The sequence below is a fragment of the Salvia hispanica genome, chromosome 2 (genome assembly GCF_029641045.1).
Source record: "Salvia hispanica isolate PSC_SH4W2 chromosome 2, Shi_PSC_v1, whole genome shotgun sequence".
Taxonomy (NCBI): Eukaryota; Viridiplantae; Streptophyta; class Magnoliopsida; order Lamiales; family Lamiaceae; genus Salvia; species Salvia hispanica.
Window position 1 is genome coordinate 45,668,238 of NC_142693.1, and position 7,947 is coordinate 45,676,184.

The following is a 7,947-nucleotide window of genomic DNA, read 5'->3' on the forward strand; positions in this document are numbered from 1 at the left end:
ATATATACTCTGTATACTTGCAGGTTTATTTAGTGCTAAAAAATAGTGCATCAGACATTCAGACCAAGAAAGACGCAATGCCAGAAAAGCTGCCCCCTCCCTCCATTCCTACGACAGTTAGAGTGCCCTTCCCATTTGCGGTGAAGAAGAAGAAGTTGGATGAGCAATTCTCCAAATTTCTTGATATCTTTAGGAAGGTGCATGTTAATATACCATTGGTGGAAGCTGTGCAAGAGATGCCTACGTATGCTAAGTTCCTAAAAGATGTGCTCTCCAAGAAGAAGAAGTGGATTAATTATGAGACGGTAAACATATCTGAAAACTGTAGTGCGATAATTCAAAAGAAGCTACCCGCCAAGCTTAAATATCCTGGGAGTTTCATATCTCATGCGTCATTGGTAATGACAGACAGACAAAGGCACTGTGTGATCTGGGGGCGAGCATAAATTTGATGCCATTATCATTTTTTAGAAAGATGAAGATCGACACTCTCAAGCCGACTACAATCACACTGCAGATGGCAGATAGATCAGTCACCCATCCTAAAGGAATTGTTGAGGATGTTCTGGTGAAGGTACATGACTTCATATTTCCCGCCGATTTTGTAGTGTTGGATATGGAGGAAGACATGAATGTGCCGCTTATCCTAGGGCACCCATTCCTAGCAACGGGAAATGCATTGATAGATATAGCAAAGGGAGAGCTCACTCTTCGTATGGGCAAGAAGCGACACATTTTGTCTATCTATAATGCTATGAAGAGTCGTGAAGATGAGGAACTTGTTATGAAGATGGAATGCAAAGTTGTGCATGTTGTAGAGGTCCAAAAGACACAAGCAATTGAGTCCACATTGGGGGATTTTTCATTGCCGCAGTGGATGTTTGGTTCATGTGGTGGATCACTTTCTAAAGAAGAGACTGCACCAAATTCTAAAGTGAAGGAGAAGAAAACAAAAGCTGCAAATTCACCCAAAGTGGAAACCAAAATTTGTGATGGAGGTTTGAAAACTACTTGGTGGAAGAAGAGATTGACTAGATCATATGCTTCCAAGATTGATAGAAAATCCAACACCACCATTTATGGCATGACATGATGCAACTCATGGAGGACGTCGAGCCAACGACGATAACCAAAGGCACTGTAGGGGAGGTAACCCCTAGTAGGTAACTTTTAATTTTATCGTTTTATTTTGTTTTTGGTGTGTTTTTTGTTGCTTGCTTACCATGTATGTCTCTCTTCTCCACCAACTTTTCAAACTAATTCTTTGCTTAGCTTTGAATAAGTTTGGGGGGATGATATGGTGGATAGAGACACTAACGAGGTACGTATCTTATTGCTTTTGTTGTTTTATTTTGTTTTAGGATATAATTATTTTGTTAGAACTCTTTGAATGCTTGCTTTGATTGGTTGGGTTTTGAAATTGAATTGAAAAAGTTGGTAGTAATTTGGGTGAAGACTAGTCGTCTATGATAAAAGAACCTTCCATTTTGAGCTATCACTTGATCATTGACTTGAGAGTTTGAGTAATAGGATGCATAAGTAACGAATTGCTTATTTGCCTTGATTCATGCTATTTGCCCAGTGAGGTTTGAGCTTTTAAATTTTTCATGTGTGATTTATCATCAATTGTGTATGTGTTTCCAGAACTTGCTCCTTGTCTTCTTGAGTTTACATAGTGACCTTAAAGATAGGGGAAGATGTTAGGCCATCGTTGTTAGCCTCATTTTTACCTAAACACTAACCTTATTATATAATACCCTTGATAGCCAAGTTTGAGCCTATTGCCTTTCCTTTTGTCAAGCTAATCAAAGAGGTTGGGAATCCTAGAATCTAGAATTGTTGAGTTATGAAAAGAAGAGTTTGGAGAGTTTAGTTGTTGAAAGAAATTGGTTGTGTTTAGCTTATCAAGTTGGTAATTGGTTGTACTTAAAGAAAAAAAAGAGAGGAAAAAAAAGAAAAAAAATTGTATAAAGAGAATAATTTGAGTTCTTTGGAAGTTGGGAAGAAATTAGACAAAGTCTAATTATTATCGAGTAGTGTTTTGAGAATGGTTGAAGTTAAAAGTTGATTGTTGTGATTTCTTGGGATTTTATCTTATTGGAAATTTAGTTACTTTAGCCAAATATTACCCTAACTTACCAAAGAGCCTACATTATAACCTAAATAAAAGACCTTCGGACTCTAGATTTATTGTCACACGAAGTAGAGGAGATGTTAGACATTGAGCAAGCCTATGGTAAACCATGCATTTTTGATTGATTTGAGTGTTATTTGGTATCCTATACACTTTGAGTGAGGTGAATACACACACATGTACATCCTGAGTGAAGCATGAATCCAAGGTGTTATACGAGTTAGTAGTAAAAGTGCATTCGACGACTTAACTTGATGGAATTTGACGAAGCCTCCAATCCGCCCAATCCAATTCTCGGAGTTTCTACTTTTAGTTTTATTCTTGTTCAAACAATGTTTTTGAATATTTCTTTGACTATTGTGTTGAACATGAGTAGCTAAATCTTTCGTAGAGTTCTACGGGGGAGATACAATGATTCTTATGTTTAATTCATTTCCTTTTTCTATGTCTTGGCTCATGTGGTTATTTTGACTTCTCTTGTGCTTATACATTTATTTGATTGATCACCTTATAAATGCATGTGGATTTTTGATAAGGCCCATTTCATGCATTGGCTTTGGGTTAAAATTCTGTGCATTTGGGGCGCTAATTTGTGTTTATCAGTTCAGGTGCGTAGTAAATCTGCCGGACCTAGGAGTTGCTGTTACCTGACCTGGAAGATGCAAAAGAGATGGAATTGAAGTAAAAATCAGAAATCGTCGTTCGGACCTGGGAGAATTAAAAGTTGGCAACAGGAGCAAAATGGAGTAAGAGCAGATTATTTTAAAGAGTCTTATTCAAGGGCAAAAGTGTCTAACTACCAGAGGGATACCCTAGGGATCAGAGCCTCACATATATAAAGAGCTCAACCTTGAAGAACAAGACAACCACTTCTACACACTTTTAGTTCAAGCTCTTGTTCCATTCCTTAGTTCCACACTTCAAATTTCTCATTTCACTTGCTGCACACTTGGAGATGGAGTGATTCTGGCCACCGTGGTTCTCATCGTTGTTTTGCTGCTGTGTAACACCGTCTTGTGAAGGCGAAGAAACAATATTTACTTTGCTTTGCTTAGATTGTTTTCGTTTCAAGTACTTGTTGGTTTTCAAGTTTCGTAACTCTAGTTTCTAACTTTGATCTACTGGATTCGAACTTAGTTCTCGTTATTATGGAAGTTTATGTTGGTTTTTGTTGGATCTCGCTGAGTTGATGATTATTTCTTGCTTTTAGCTTTCGTTCTTGTTTATTGTTGGATGTTTGGAGCTGAAATCTGTTGGTTTGTTGATGGAGGTTGTGGATTTGCGTATGGAGGTGTCTGGATTTGTTGAATCGTGGTGGATTTGAGTTGGAGTTTCGTAGATCTGATGTTTTTTGTTTACGTTTGCATGATTATGGCTATTTACTTTCTGTTTCTGCATCCTTTAGGTCCAGTAGCGTAGATCTGTTAGTTTAGGCTTTAATTTCTCATTTCAAGTTTAGGTCTGAAGTTTGCTCTGTTTTCATGGTGTTTAATACTCTGTTTTATCTGCTAATCTCGTTTGATTCCCGAAGAAGATGAAGTTGTTGGTAGTTCGAACCAGATCTGCTTTTGTCAGTACTTTCTGCACATGTACTTTGTTTTTTCTGCATGTCCCCCAGACCCTGTCGGTACCATCCGCATTGTCTTTTTACTTTTCTGCATGCTTTTCCAGACCCTGGTAGTTTAAGGAAACTTGGCCCCACTTTTCGCTTTATACTTGCCTGTCCAAATTAGGAAAGTCCGTCTAGTTAAGTTAACTCCAGTTGTCTTAGAATTTTAAAATATCTCGTTTCTCTAAAGTCATGCATGTTCCGTACGTTCTCATTTCTTAGACCCAGTAGTTAGAGTAAAGTTTTTTTCCTATCTCTCAGACCCAGTAGTTTTAAGTTCTCGACCCACAAAATTGCGTGGCAGCAGCCAACACCTTTTTCCCAAAACATCCTCAAATGCAGTTCCGTAACACCTTCGTCCTCGTGGGATTGATCCTTTACTTTCCTGTGCTAGTTGTAGTATAGTGGGTTGAGGTTTTTGAAGAAAGTGCACCCAACGACCCCTTTTTGATAGTTTCATGATATTCTAGGCTCTGAGACCTAGTTGAATCCTCTGGACCTGTTAGATCGAGTGATATCAAACAGCACGCACTTCACTTCTATCAGTCACTTCAAAATGGCGTCGTTGCCGGGGATGCATGGTGTTATTTGTGTGTTTATAAATGTTTTGGTATAAATAGTTTACTTATTATGTTTTCTTTTATTTCTTTTTTCAGTTTATGAACAGGAGCTCCAGGTTCGGACACTGGAACAACTCACCTTGTTGGAGAAGCGCCCAGACTAGTTGGCGGGTCAAGGAAGCGATATTCCCAGTTACCACCAGATCGGGGCTTACAACAGGGGATCCAGTTCACCTTAGTTCGGAGAGCGACGAGGAGTCAACTTCGTCAGTTAAGAAGGAATCGAAGTCAACCTCAGAAACAGAGGAGGAAAGCGTTGAAGATATGGCCAACGCAGGCGAAGACGACCCGGAGATCGGCTCGCTCACTGCCCATTTAGATGGTGAGCCTGCCTAGGCTATCGTCTCTACCCAGCGCCAGAGGGCGATCGACATCAAAACTAATGTGCTGGGCATTCTACTCAATTTCTCGGGTCGGAAGAATGAATGTCCATACGAATTCCTCAACGAGTTCAGCAAGCTTTGCAGTATTCAGAAGAGGCCCAACGATATAACAGAGGAGGATTACCGCCTACGCGAGATCCCGTTTGCGCTGAAAGGAGAGGCTAACACGTGGTTGTTTAGGTTGCCACCCGACTCGATTCACACATGGAAGGATTTCAAGTTGGAATTCCTGGATTACTTTTTCCCTTCTAACAAAACGAATGCTCTTAAGAAGGAGATTCAGGAATGCAAGCAAGACTATGATAAATCGTTGAGTCAATACTGGTTCAGATTTAAGGGGCTGCTCGATGCTTGCCCGAACCACAGGATGATGGAAGCCGAAACCTACTATCTATTCTATGAAGGGGAAAAACCTGAGTCTAAAGACCTGATGAATACCGCTAGTGGAGGAAATTTCACCAAGAGGAAGGTGAGCGAAGCCCGAGATATCCTGGGAAGATTAATTGATGCAAAAAAGGCATACGGTTCACCTCGTACCATTCTAAGGAGAGGAAGTGTAGATGCAGTAATAGTGCAAAGTGAAGAAAGAATGGATGCTCGAGTAGATGCAAGGATGGATGTTAGAATGGAGCAGCTGGAGAAGACTATTCTAACCGCCCTGGGGAAGAACGACTCACCGGGTCCAATAGAAAAAGATAAACAAACACTGGGTCCAGAGGATGGATACAATTGTTACGGACCTCAAGGAGGGATGGATTGTCCAGCCCACGTAAATGCTGTGGGAAATTGGAACCAAAATAATCAGGGCAGTAATTGGAACCAGTGGAAAATTAAAGAAGCTCCGTGGAGGGACAATCCATGCTTCAGGTGGTCCGATGGGAATCAAAACCCTCAACTCCAGATTACTAACTAAGAAGGAAACTAAGGGAGCCAATCCAACTAGTCCGAAAGGAATCAAGAAGGACATGACAACTGGAATCAAGGAGGACAAGGTAATTGGAGTCAAGGAGGTCAAGGAAATCAGCCTAACTGGAACAATAGGAATCAAAATAACCAGGGAAATTCATATGTACCCCCACACCAGAGGAACAACAACTACCAGGGACTAGGGAATCAGTACAACAACAACCAAGGAGGTCAAGGAAACTTTCGCCCGCACCAAGGGAGTGGACCAAATCATGGTCAAGGGCCAAGTGGCAGTCAACCGAACTCCAGACCCCAGAGGAATCTGGATGATATGGTCCATGACCTAGTGAGTTCTCAACAGCACAAGCAGAACAACTTACTAGCCAATAATGACGTAGTCCACAAGCTCCAGGATGCTCAGCAGGAACACAAGGCCGCAATGGATCTGATGTCGAAGCAATTATCTCAGATCGCGACATCCCTGAGCGACATGCGAGGGAATGAAGGGAGAATTTCAGCCTCAGTAAAGACACCAGAAAGGGCAAATGTCAGCCAGGTTACCCTGAGATCCGGGAAAGCATATGAAGGACCCAAGTTGAAGGTAAATGATGAGATGCCAGTCCCGATGAGCGAGGATGTTATCCACCCGGTCCAGCAAAAAGAAGAAGTCAAAGCAGAGGATGGTATCCAAGCCGGTGATTTGGGAATACCGTTACCTCGAATGGCTAGCCCATTTTTCCTAGACCCGGAGCCTGAGGTAGAAACTGAAAAGGAGAAAGGAGAGGCGGAAGAACACTCTAAAGAAGATCCTACCAATGCAGCAAAGAGGGTGAAACCTTTTCCCTACCGAGGAGATGCCAAGAAGAAAAAGGACAACCCTGTGAACTTCATGGAGATCTTTGGAAAACTGGAAATCAATCTCCCATTCCTGGAAGCTTTGAAGCTGCCCCCGTTCAGCAAATTCATTAAGGAGTTCATTGCGGACAAGGCAAAATCCGACGGAAAGATCGTGATCGGGGAGAATGTATCTGCAGTAATTCAGAATAGGATAATGACGTCGAAGCAGACTGACCCATGTATGTTTACCTTACCTATCACTATAGAGGTGTTAGAGTCAATCATGCTATGTGTGATCTAGGTGCGTCTATTAATGTGTTACCACTTTCCATATATAAAAAACTGGTAGGAGCAAGAATGACTGATACGAAAGTGGTGATCCAGTTAGCGGATAGATCATGAATTAGCCCTGATGGAGTATTAGAAAATGTGATAGTAAAAGTGCATGATTTTCTGTACCCTGCTGATTTCCATGTGATAAAGATGAGTGAAAATGAAACTGCTGAGTCTAGTGGCGTTCTTTTAGGAAGACCATTTTTGAGGCCCGCTAAGACTATAATTGATATTTTTGATGGCACCATCTATTTAGATTACAGTGGGGAGAAATTCACCTTTAGCATTGATGAAGCTATGAGGAAACCACTTGACGTGGAAAACCTCCATTTTGCTGATGCTTCGGAGATGACTGAATCTATGAGAAAAGAAGTTGCAGGATGGTGTGAAGCCGTTATTAAGCAAGGGCTATCTGATTAAGAAATCACAAAGACAATAATGGACTTCTGTGGCGAAGCAGGATCCCCTGGATCCAAGGGATCAGTCTAACTGGCCAGTGTGGAAAAGTTGCCAGAATTGGACGAGCTAGTCAAGAAAGGTATGGAGAAGAACTCGTTGCCCCCTGAAGTACCCCCTCTAAAGAAAGAGTTGAAGAACCTTCCTCCGGGTCTGAAGTACGCCTACTTAGGCGAAGGCGAATCTCTACCTGTCATAATCAACAACCATCTGACCAAGGAGCAGGAAGTTAAGTTATTGGAAGTGTTGGGGATGAACCAAAAAGCAATAGGGTGGACTCTATCTGACCTGGTGGGGATCAGCCCCGATCTATGTATGCACCACATCCGTTTGGAAGAAGGAGCCAAGGCACATCGGGATCTCCAGAGGAAACTCAATCCCAACATGAGAGGGGAAGTCTTAAAGGAAGTATTGAAACTGCTGGTCCTGGGAATCATATAATCCATTCCCGATAGTGAGTGGGTGAGTCCTGTTCACATGGTGCCGAAGAAATCAGGAATACAAGTAGTCACGAATGATCGCAACGAGCTTGTGCCCACAAGGTTAGTCACGGGGTAGAGAATGTGCATAGACTACCGGAACCTCAACGCGGCCACACGCAAGGATCATTTCCCACTACCCGTCATCGACCAAATGCTGGAAAGGTTGGCGGGAAAGCAATACTTCTGT